Source organism: Microcebus murinus, chromosome 24 (genome assembly GCF_040939455.1).
Source record: "Microcebus murinus isolate Inina chromosome 24, M.murinus_Inina_mat1.0, whole genome shotgun sequence".
NCBI classification, from domain to species: Eukaryota; Metazoa; Chordata; class Mammalia; order Primates; family Cheirogaleidae; genus Microcebus; species Microcebus murinus.
Genome location: NC_134127.1, coordinates 24,881,131 through 24,892,882, shown reverse-complemented (window position 1 = coordinate 24,892,882; position 11,752 = coordinate 24,881,131). Strand labels below are relative to the sequence as shown.

At 43.4% G+C, this 11,752-nt stretch overlaps 1 long non-coding RNA gene across 1 annotated transcript; it reads left to right on the top strand.

Moving 5' to 3' along the window:
* The first annotated feature begins 1,310 nt into the window (after positions 1–1,310).
* LOC142864091 (uncharacterized) lies at positions 1,311–7,267 on the top strand. Its single transcript, XR_012914684.1, has 4 exons — positions 1,311–2,524; positions 2,748–2,866; positions 3,225–3,321; positions 3,569–7,267. It is a non-coding gene; the product is annotated as an uncharacterized LOC142864091 (long non-coding RNA).
* Positions 7,268–11,752: the final 4,485 nt, after the last annotated feature.

Sequence of the window (11,752 nt, the reverse complement as noted above, 5' to 3'; positions counted from 1 at the left end):
CAAAGCAAATAAAATAGGAATATATTTAAGGATGTGAAAAACCTCTACAGGGAGAATTATGAAACACTAAGGAAGGAAATAGCAGAGGATGTAAACAGGTAGAAAACCACACCATGCTCATGGGTTGGCAGAATCAACATTGTTAACATATCTGTACTACCCAAAGTGATCTATAGATTCAGTGCAATCCCTATTAAAATACCAACATCATTTTTCACAGATCTAGAAAAAATAATTCTCTTCGTATAGAACCTGAGAAGACCCTGTATAGCAAAAGCAATCTTAAGCAAAAAGAATAAATTGGAAGGCAACAGTTTACCAGACTTCAAGCTATACTACAATGCTATAGTTACTAAAAGAGCATGGTACTGGCACAAGAACAGAGACATAGACCAATGGAACAAAACCGAGAACCCAGATATAAAACCATCCTCATATAGCCATCTAATCTTTGAATTTGAGATAGTAGTATTTATATGAGCTGTAGAAAACACTTCCAGATACACTGCACATTAGAAATTCTCAATGGATTTTCTTTTCCAACTTGGTCAAGAGATTGGTAGGAAATTGAGTAAGCCAGCTCCCTAAAACCTGTTTGCAAGTCTGTGAGAAAAGATAGAATTTATTCAATTTGCAGAAAATATTGATGCTATGGAAAGATTAAACCCAAATGAGCATTTGTTTCCTAGAACAGGCCATCCCTCCGCCTCTCTCCTCCTCCACCTGTTCACTGACTGGCAGGCGCATGCTAAGACCTGTTTTTTAAATAAGAAACAGCATCAGAGAAATGTTTCAGTACAATCTCTCCGAGTGATCTCAGCCCTTGGATCAGCAAGCAGCGGCTGTCTTTGGATTTGAGTAAGAACCTCACCGCCACCCTATTTATCTCTCGGGTTCTGCAGCCACTGCAATTTGGAGCCTGTTGTGCTGGCGGGCGGGGTGGGGGAGGTCAGATCGGGTGCTCCAGTGTGATTTTATGGTGCTCGATAATTAATGAGCAAATTAGTACCGTGTCCTAATAAAGAGGATGACTAAACTCCTTGCATAGAAGTATACAGTCTGTTTAGGAAATAGTGAATATACTCAAATGACATGCACATTCATGGAACCAGGAAGAAGGTGGAAAAGCCAGAAAAAGACGACAGGTAAGGAAGAGCAAGTGGGAACAGCATTGCACCTGTGTGCCAGAGTGGTGTAGATCAGCGGTCCCCAACTTTTTTGGCACCAGGGACCATTCTCATGGAAGACAGTCCACGGGGGGGGGGGGGGGCGGGGGGGATGGTTTTGGGATGATTCAAACGCATTACATTTATTGTGCACTTTTCTATTATCACATTGCAATATATAATGAAATAATTATACAACTCACCACAGGTTGGGGTGAGTAGCATTCCTATACAGGAAGAATTATGAAACACTGAGGAAGGAAATAGCAGAGGATGTATTAGGTGGAAAACCACACCATGCCCATGGGTTGGCAGAATCAACATTATTAAAATGTCTGTACTACCCAAAGTGACCTGGAGTAGGTAGTGATGCAGCCTGCACTCAGCCGTTTCCTCCCACCTGAGCTGAAGCTCTGTGCGAGCATTAGCCATGAGCTTTTAAGGAGAGCTGCAGTGAATTCTTTAGCTGAGAGAGGAATTTTGTAATTAGTTGTATCTGGAATTTTCTGTGGGTATATTCTATTCTATATTGGGTTTCCTTTAGAGAAAAGTATGTGAATGCTGAAAGCAGTTATTCTAAAAGCATTTATTGAACACCAATTTGGGGCTGAAGGCCAATTCAAGATGGAGTAACCGACCCATTACACGTCTCTCCACATCCTGGTCCTACCAATTTGTGTCACTGAGAATGGGCCATCATAAGCTAGAATCGCCTTCACCTGGCCAGCCCATTTCTTCCCCTTAGTGTTCACCTGAACATCAATCAAGTCAGGCAGTGGACTGTGAGAACTTCTTCATTTACTCATTATCTGACTGGAACATGAGGAGCGACTTTCCACTGGAATCTCCCTATTAACGTTTCTGACTCTGATAAGCAAAATTATATCACACATACTCCTCCACATTGAGTACATTAGAACGTGCTTTGCCCAAGCAGGGAGGCTCTGAACTAAAAATACCAGGCTGAAGACGTAGCCCAGTGCCCCTCCCATCGACAGCGGACTCGCTGAGGGTCCTGACTCCACCCACCACCCAGGGACCCCCTTGAACCTGGACGGGACCCCAACAGAGGTATTAACAAACTGTTAAAGAAATGGAAAACCCCAACTCTAGCCTTTGGACCTTGGAGAAACAAGGTTGTGAGCAGGCTGACCTAAGCATCTGGACAGATGGATGCATCTTTGTCTTCCCCACTGGGCAGGTTTGTGGCTCCCCAGGTGTGCAACTTCATTCCAGACCATCGGTCTTCCTGCTCCTGCTGTCCTGGCTCCGTACCACACACCACTCCTGCGTCTCCTCCATACTCCTGGTCTCCCTCCTCCCACCGACAGCTGGTGTGAGAAGAAAACAGGAAGCCCGTGAGTACTTCTGAGCTGTGGGTTCTATCCTCACCTGCATTCTCTCTGTGTACGTGCTCTGCCTGTGTGCGTGTGGCTGACACTGCTGCTTCCTGGACCATCCCCAGGTGGGCGTCTCCCTCCTCCACTAAGCTCAAGCTTTCCTTCTGCATTCCCACCCAGCCATCGCAAGGGGCCCCCAAATGCAGTGGGGCTGAAAGGAGCTCTCTTTCATCCTTTCCAGACCGCCTCCTGCGCCACGTTACTGTTACAGGTTGCCCGTGCTCTCGTTCACTCTGGCTCCAACGTCGAGAGTCGTCGACAGGTCAGCCCAGTCCAGTGTCTGCTGCAGGCGTCCCCTGGGTAGGGCCCTGCCCTTGGGAGCTCACGACCCCGCGCTGCCGCCCTCCGAGCCCTGCCTGCTCGGTGCCGCCCCATGCTCCAAGGCCGGGCCCTGCTTTCCATTCTCTCGGCTTCCTGGGACCCCTGCCCTCTCCCCCTCGTCCATCACCAGGGCTCCTGCTGGCTTCAAGGCCTGCCCCAGATGTCAACAACTCCAGCCTGTCCTGACCCAGCCCCTAGAAGCAGTCTCTCCCTTTTCTGAGGTTTCATCATGGTCTCTGTATTCATGAAAGTCCACTCGTATTAGCTTTGGATGTATCATTTTCCCCATTCAACTCTAGGGCCTCAGAAAGCGATGTTAATCTTTGTATCCCTGTAGCACCTGGACGATGCCTTGCACACAGCAGGGCCAGGACTCAAAGGAATGAAAACGAGCAGACTGCGCCTGCGCTAGAGCCACGCTCTGAAGGCCTGAGGTGTGTCCAGGGCGCGGGTGTCTTGCCAGGCACGCACTGCCGTGGCCACAGCCCCTCGGGGGTCCCCTGAATCCCAACGCTGTATCCAGAACACATGACGTGAGGCCTTGGACCCAGCTCTTGTAAGAGCTTGATTACAAGGTCCCCCACGCTTCTCCCCTAGGGCCTTCCTTGTCACTGTCCCCTGGCCACTGGGATTTCAGATGACCCCTTTCCAGGGCCTTATTTCGAGTCTCCCTCGTTCAAGGGGTGCCTGTCGGATTAAGTGAACAAGGGACCTAGCAGAATACCCGACAGCTGCACTCAATGCATTTCCTGCCTCCCGACACCCACAAGAGGAGAGATTGAAGAGGAAGTGCTCCGTACGATCTTTACGGCAGTGAAACTATTTATGATGCAACAGTGGCGGACACGTTACATATCAATCTGAACCCCAAGTGTGCAAGAGTTGAACCCTAATGCAGCTGTCGACTCGGTGATGACGACATGTCAATGTAGGTTCATCGATTGAGACAAAGCACCACTCTGGGGAGATGGTAGTGGGGGCGGCTGTGCTTGTGTGGGGGTAGAGGATAGATGGGAGTTCTTTGTACCTTTTCATTTTACTGTGGACCTAAAAGGACTAAGAAAATAAAGTCTTTTCAGTCATTGTTAAAACGTAAGCACGTTCCCTTACTGAAGTTGAGGAGCCCAGACAATCAGGAGGGTGGCTGCTGTCCTCTCTCCGATGCGGGGGGCGGGTGCCAGCAGTCCCGGTGTTCTGCAGAGCCTTCACCAGGGCTGCTGAGCCACCTGCTCCTGCCACTGTCACTTAGGACTGACCGGCTCCCCCCGTGAGACACAGAAGGGTGCGGTCAGGTCATCCTGGAGGCAGCAGAGTCCCAGGAAGGCGCAGGGCTCACAACTGGAGGTGGTGACCCGTGCACAGGCCCTGGGGCAGGGGGTGGGGCGGGGCCGCATTGACTCAGACTTCTAGGGTGACAGGCTTCGGGATCCCGCCCTTGCCCCACTCCCAGGCAGCCCCACATGGGGCGAGCTGTTGCAGTTCAGCCTGGAGGGATTACAAAACCCTACTGTGATGGGGCAAGGCACTGCCAGTGGGATAAACAAATGGGTTAACTGAACTGGAAGAGGGAGAACAAGTGATTCTGGACTCATAAGCCTGGAGCCTTCCAAATCAGAGGATCCCTAAGACAAGACATCCTGCTCACGCCAGCCCTGGGAGAGAGCCATGTTCTCACGTTCCTCATTTTGCTAAGTACCTTGACCAAGGTGGCCAGTTCATAAAGTGGCAGGGGGAATGTCAGCCACACCAGGCCACCTCCCCAAGCTCTAACCCCTTTTGATCTTGCTAAAGTTCAATTTGTGGATACTGTGATTTTTATTTTTAATAATTGAATTTATTCTGTTCTATGTGTGATTTATGGGATGTAAGTTTTGGGATTGTAGGTGCCTTCATACCAACTACGATTTAATTCCCAAGTAAGAGGAGAGTTACACAAAACGCTGTGCTATAGGTACCATTGGATGTTTTCATTTAATCTTTCATTCCAGAAACCTTAGGTGGTTAAGGTTCCGTGCTAGGGGCTGGGAATATAGATACGGCAATGGCATTGCCCCAGCCCTCAAGAGCTCACCATCTAGTTAACTGTGTCACAAGGAAGATGTAAAGCTATCTCTGCTCACAAGTGACATGATCTTATATGTAGAAAACCCTAAAGATTAGTAGCATATTTTAGTAGCATTAGTAGCATATTGCACACAACAAGAAAACTTCCACAACTAATAAACAAATTCAGCAAAGTTGCAGGATACAAAATCAACATGCAAAAATGAGTTGCATTTCTATTCACTAACAATGAACAATCCAAAGAGAAAATTAAGAAAACATTTCCATTTACATCCAGATGTGTGTATAAGGCTGTATTAGACACTTCCCCACCCCCCCAACCCCATCTGAACTGCCAAACAGATGACTTCTGCAGCATGAGTGACTCCAGGCACAACCCTCAGGAAAGCCACCAGCTAAGCCCAGCCCAACTACTAACTCACAGCAATCCTGGGGCAGAGGGGTGGGGGGTGAAATCCATTTACAATAGCATCAAAAGATACTTAGGAATGTATTTAACCAAGGAGATGAAAGACTTGTACAGTTGAAACTACAAAATGTTGCTGAAAAAGATTATACACACAAATAAATGGAAAGACATTCCATATTCATGGATTGGAAGTCAATATTATTAAGATGTTAATACTACCCAAAGCTGTCTACAGATTTGATGAAATTCCTATCAAAATCCCAATGTCAGTTTTTTGCAGAAATAGAAAAATCTATCCTAAAATTTGGGTGGTATCTCAATTATCCTTGAGTAGCCAAAACAACCTTGAGAAAGAAAAACAAAATTGGAGGTCTCACACTTCCTCTTTTCAAAATATGCTACTAAACTATGGTAATCAAAATGTGCAGTACTAGCTTAAAGAAAGACATATATATTCCAATGGAGTAGAATAGAGACTCCATAAACATATATGGCCAAATGATTTTCAACAAGGGTACCAAGACTGTTCCATGGGGAAAAAGAACAGTCTGTTCAACAAATAATCTTGGGAAAACTGGTGCTGTTGTTTGAATGTGTCTCCCAAAAGTTTATGTGTTGGCAACCTAATGGCCAGTGTAACAGTATTAAGAGGTGGGGCCTTTAAGAGATGATTGGGTTGTGAGGGTGGAGTCCCCATGAATAGATTAACGCGATCGCAGGAATGAATTAGTTCTCATGAGAGTGGGTTGTTATAAAAGCGAGCTCAGCTTGCCCTTGTGATCTCTGCCTCATGAACTTACTTTTGGCTTCTGCCTTTCTGCCATGGGATGACCCTCACTAGGTTCCAGTGCTATGCTCTTGGACTTCCCAGCCTCCAGAACTGTAAAAAATAAATTTCTTTAAAATTACCCACTTTATGGTATTCTGTTATAGCAATGGAAAATGACCTGAGACAACTGGATATCCACATGCAAAAAAATAAAATTGTACCCTTGTCTTACACCATATACAAAAATTAACTCAACATGAATGAGGTAAAACCTCAAAACTCTTAGGGGAGAATTTATGACATTTGATTTGGCAATGATTTCTTGGACAAGAAAACAAAAACACAGGCAACGAAACAGAAAATAGATAAGTTGGACTTGTCAAAATTAAGGACTTTTTTGTGTCAAAGGGCATTATCAACAGAGTGAAAAGACAATTCATGGAATGGGGACAAATATTTGTGAATCATTTATCCAATAAGGGATTGATATCTATAATATATAAAGAACTCCTACAACTCAACAACAAAAAATTATTTAAAAATAGGCAAAGGACTTGACTAGACATATCTCCAAAGGAGATATACATATGGCCAATAAGCATATGAAAAGATGCTCAACATCACTAGTCATTAGAGAAATGCAAATCAAAACCATGAGATACTATTTCACACCTAATAGAATGGCTATTGTTAAAAAAGAAAGTGTTGCTGAGGATGCGGGGAAAATTGGAAGCCTTATCTCCAAGTAAACTTTAGAATCAATCTGACAATACCCACAAGATAACTTTCTGGGATTTCGATTTAAATTGCAGTGAATCTAAAGAATAAGTTGGGAAAAATTGACATCTTACAATATTATTCCAGAAAGTGGGACTAGCTCTCCATTTGTTCAGTTCTTCTTTAATTTCTTTCATTAGAATTTTGTGATTTTCCTCATATAGAGCTTATATATATGTTTTTGATTTATAGTTAAGTATTTTGGTGGGGTTTTTTGTTGCAAATGTAAATGGTCTTATGTAGTTTTTTTTTTTAATTTCAAATACCAATTGTTCATTGCTGTATACAGGAAAGCAATGGACTTTTGCGTATTTCCCTTGTATCCTGAAACCTTGCTATAGTTGCCTATAAGTTGTAAGAGATTTCCTTGTCTAATCTTTGGGATTTTTTACACAGATAATTATGTCATCTATTAACAGTTTTATCTCTTACTTCCCTATATGTATACATTTTATTTCCTTTTCTTGTCTTATTGCATTAGCTAAATCTTCCAGTACAATGTCGGGAAAGAGTGGTGAGGATTATCCTTACCAAATTCCTAATATTAACAGGAAAGCATCTATAGTCTTGCCATTAAGTATAATGTTAGCCGTAGAATTTAAAAAAAAATTTTTTAATCAAATTGTGGATGTTCTATTTTTAGTTTTTTGGATTTGTTGTTGTGAATGAGTTTTGGATTTTTTCAAGTGATTTTTCTGCCTTTATTGGTTCATTTCATCTAGGTTATCAAATTTATAGGCATAGAGTTGTTTGTAATATTCCTTCATTATACTCTTAATATCCATAGGATCAGTAGTGATGTCCCTTTTTTCATTTCTGATATTAGTAATTTGTGCCTTCTCTCTCTCTTTTTCTTAGTTAGCCTGGCTAAAGGTTTATCAATTTTATTTGCCTTTTCAAAGAAGCAGATTTTTGTTTCAATGGTTTTTTTCTATTGATGTCCTGTTTTCAATTTCATTGGAAACCAACTGTTGTTGGTTTTTCTCCTGGATTGCATAATTTCAAGCATAAAGTCTACTGTAATTCTTATCTTTATTATATCTAATGTGTGCTTTTCCCTCTAGTTGCTTTTCAGACTCTCAGAAATTTGATTATAATGTGCCTTAGGGTGCTTTCTTTATGCTTCCTCTGTTGGGGCTTGTTGGGCTTTTTGAATCTATGGGTTTATGGTTTCCATTACATTTGGAAAATCTTTAGCCATTATTTTTTCAAATATATTATTCTAATCCATACCTTGTTTTCTGAGACTTTTATTACCTTTATGTCAGTCCACTTAATATTGTCTCATAGGTTGTTGCTTCTGTGCTTATTTTCAGTCTTTTCTGTTTTTCATTTTGGATAGTTTATATTGGCATGTCTCTTGTTTATTGATATTTTCTTCTGCAATAATCTTATCTGCTGTTAATCCTATATAGGGTATGTTGTATTTCAAATATTGTATATCCCATTTTTCAAATTTTGATTTGGATCATTTTTATATCCTTTACTTCTCTCCTCACATCATGTCTTGCTTTTTTCTACCTTCTTGAACATGTAGAATATATTTAAAATAGCTCTTTTAACCTCTGTATCTGCTAGTTTCATCATCTCTTTTATGGTGCTATTTATATTAATTGATTTTTATCTTGGTTGTGGGTTATATTTTCCTGGTTTTTTTCCATCATGCAAGAGTCTTCTGAGGACACTGCCTGATGCCCATGTATTAGAAGGTCTTTCCACCCTAGCTGGTGGGAACAGATACTCTTTTTGTCCCTGTGTGAGCTCAGGAGATTGTTATACCTACTTTTCTCCAGTGTTTTTTTTTTTTTTTTTTTTTTCATAGCCTTGGTATCTTTCTCACACATACATACAGATCAGTGCTCAGCCAAAGATTCAAGGACGTCCCTCTCCAGGTCTCTGAAGCCCTAGATCTGTGCAGTCTCTTCTCTGCTTTGTCCTCTCTGAGCTCAGAGCTCTGTGTCTTCAGCCCAGCAAGACCCCTGGTCTCAGTTTTGGTTCCTGTCCTCAATGCTATGGCCTACAGGCCTTCTCCAGACAGTGCTCAAGGGCACTTACTGGATTCCCTTGTCTGTTTCTCCTTTCCAGGATTACTGTCTGTACTATCTGTCGTCCAACGTCTGAAACCTTGTTTCATATATTTTGTTTCATATATTTATTTGCAGTTGTTTAAGGTGGGAAGATAAATCTGATCCCTCCATCACGGGCAGAAGTGGAAGTTCCTAGAATTTAAAGGTTACTTTCTTCCATATGATATTGTTTGTTTGGATCCAACCTCATTTCATTCAAGCCATAAATCCCGTAGAGAATTAAACAATGAACAATATTTTGGAGAGAGCCTTGGACAGAGTCATTTTACCAGGGCTGCTACTCACTAGGTGTCTCTGAGAGCTCTCTGTTCCTCATCTACAAAATTAGGGTGAAGCATATGCCTTCCCGGTTTACCTTATAAGGTGTTTGAAAATGAATGAGATGGGATATATAATAGCACCTTAAAAATTATGTTTACACAGGTACACAAGTCTGTGATTAGTACTGCCCCACATATTCAGTTGACTAGACGCAGTGTCCGTGTGCAGGGAAGACTGCTGTTAAAATGCTAGTTGAGGCCAGGTGCAGTGCCTCACCCCTGTAATCCTAGCACTCTGGCAGGCCAAGGTGGGCGGAAGATCATTTGAGCTCAGGATTTCAAGACCAGCCTGAGCAAGAGCAAGACCCTATCTCTTCTAAAAATAGAAATAAATTAATTGGTCAACTAAAAATATATGGAAAAAATTAGCCGGGCATGGTGGCGCATGCCTGTAGTCCCAGCTACTCAGGTGGCTGAGGCAGGAGGATCGCTTGAGCCCAGGAGTTTGAGGTTGCTATAAGCTAGGCTGACACCACGGCACTCTAGCCCAGGCAACAGAGTGAGACTCTGTCAAAAAAAAAAAAAAAAAAAAAATGCCAGCTGAAGAAGGGCTTAGAAGCCATTTTCTCTACCTGCACTTAAATTCTTTTCAAAATACCCTCAACTGCCTCCAATAAAGCCCTGCACATTCCGGTTCCAAATGTAGATCCATAATTCCTCAAGCTTTTTTTCAACTACAACTTCAGTATCCAGCCCCAGCCCTGCCCTTTAGATTGCTTTATGGCTCCAAACACATCTTGGGCCTCAGCAGTCTCCATCTGAAAAATGAAATTGCTATTATTCCACCTCCATTTATTTCTTTGGAGGAACTTTGAAACCTCTTTTAAAGGAACAGCATTGTATATGGTTTCTTTTAAATATGTTGCAGTTGGAAGAAGAGGGCGACACACTTCTTTGCCTTGACGTTGGCCTTGGGGTGGGAGAGGATGCTCTGAGTTACTTCGTTATAATACTTTTGTCAGTTATAAACCTCTGGTGTTCTCACTTCCATCATCTCACACATACACACACCTTGCGGTGGTTTTTAAAACATGGCCACAACTTTTTGACACTGCTTATTTGGAGAGTTGGGAGTCTGTGTTCCCTTCTCTGAAATGAAGCCAGATTTGTGACAGCTTTGACCAATAGCGTATCGGTCAGAGATGATGTTATGTGACTTCTGAGCCTAAGTCATAAAAGGCCACACGGCTTTTGGCTTGTTTGTGAGAACACGCATTCTTGGAACCCTGAGTTGACATGTAAGAAATCCATTTACTCTGAGGCCACCATGCTAAAAGGAATCCAAAACTGTGTGGAGAAGCCATCTATAGACGCTCCAGTTAACAGCCTCAGCTTAGCCCAACCTTCGAGTCATTTCAGCCTTGGTGCAAGACACATGGGCGAAGATGCCACCAGATGATTCTGGCTCCTGGCCATTCAAGTGACTTCTAGGCATTCATGTCTTCCCAGCTGAGACCTTAGATGCGGTGAAGCAGACACAAGCCATCCTCAGATTTTTCTATTAATATGCTATATTTTAAAACAGGATGATACTCAGTCCCTGCTCTAAGGGAATTTGCAACTTAGTGGCAGTGAGGAGCCTTAAGAACATCAGGGCTGGTCATAATCGGTTTCATGGGTTGAGTGCTGTTGACTCTGTGAAGGCTCAGCGTACTTCTCTGCAGATACTCTGTACTTCAAGTAAACATTTTAGTAAAAAATATCACAGGAGCGTTGGCTTTATCTCCCTGTGTCCTCGGGAGTGCACAAAACCAGGCACGTCCATTTCACGGGGCCTCAGTGAGGCTCTGGACCCTGTGAGTTAACCAGTTAAGTGACTTGCTCAAGAGTGACTGCACAGCCAGGAGTGGCAGGTTGAACTGGACTTATGGCTTCTGGCTCCGAGTCTTCTCACGGTGGAGTCTGCAGGCATCCATCGGGAGATATGATTAGCCAGATACAAGGGACAGGAGAGCTCACATGCATGTGGGGGGATTTTGGGGGGGCGAGTGTCTGTAGTAACCAGTAGCGTCTGATCTGGGGAAACCCTAGAATAACTCAGGTTTCTGCACCCCAGTATTTTGGTACCATTAAGCGATTCTTACGAAAGGTTTTTGATGTTATAAGGGGTCTACACCACCCACATTCAGGAGCAATCTAGTCTGAAAGCTCCATCCTTTTTCCCCAGTTTCATGTAGAAGAGCCGGTGAAACTCTGTCCAGCTGTCCCTGTGTTCTGCCTGCTCCAGACAGCTGAGTGAGGCCTGCAGGTACGTCTTAAATCCCCGGTTGTTTTTAATCCCAGAAAGTTACTCTAAAGCCACCAGGGTGGATTTCTCCTTAATGAGTATGGAGAGATTTCTGTGGGTTACAAAGGAGGAGCTGGGGTGGAGTGCAGGGCCTTGTAGGGAAGTGAGTGCGGCTGATGGTGGGACTCCTGCAAGGTGGGGACTGGCTGGCC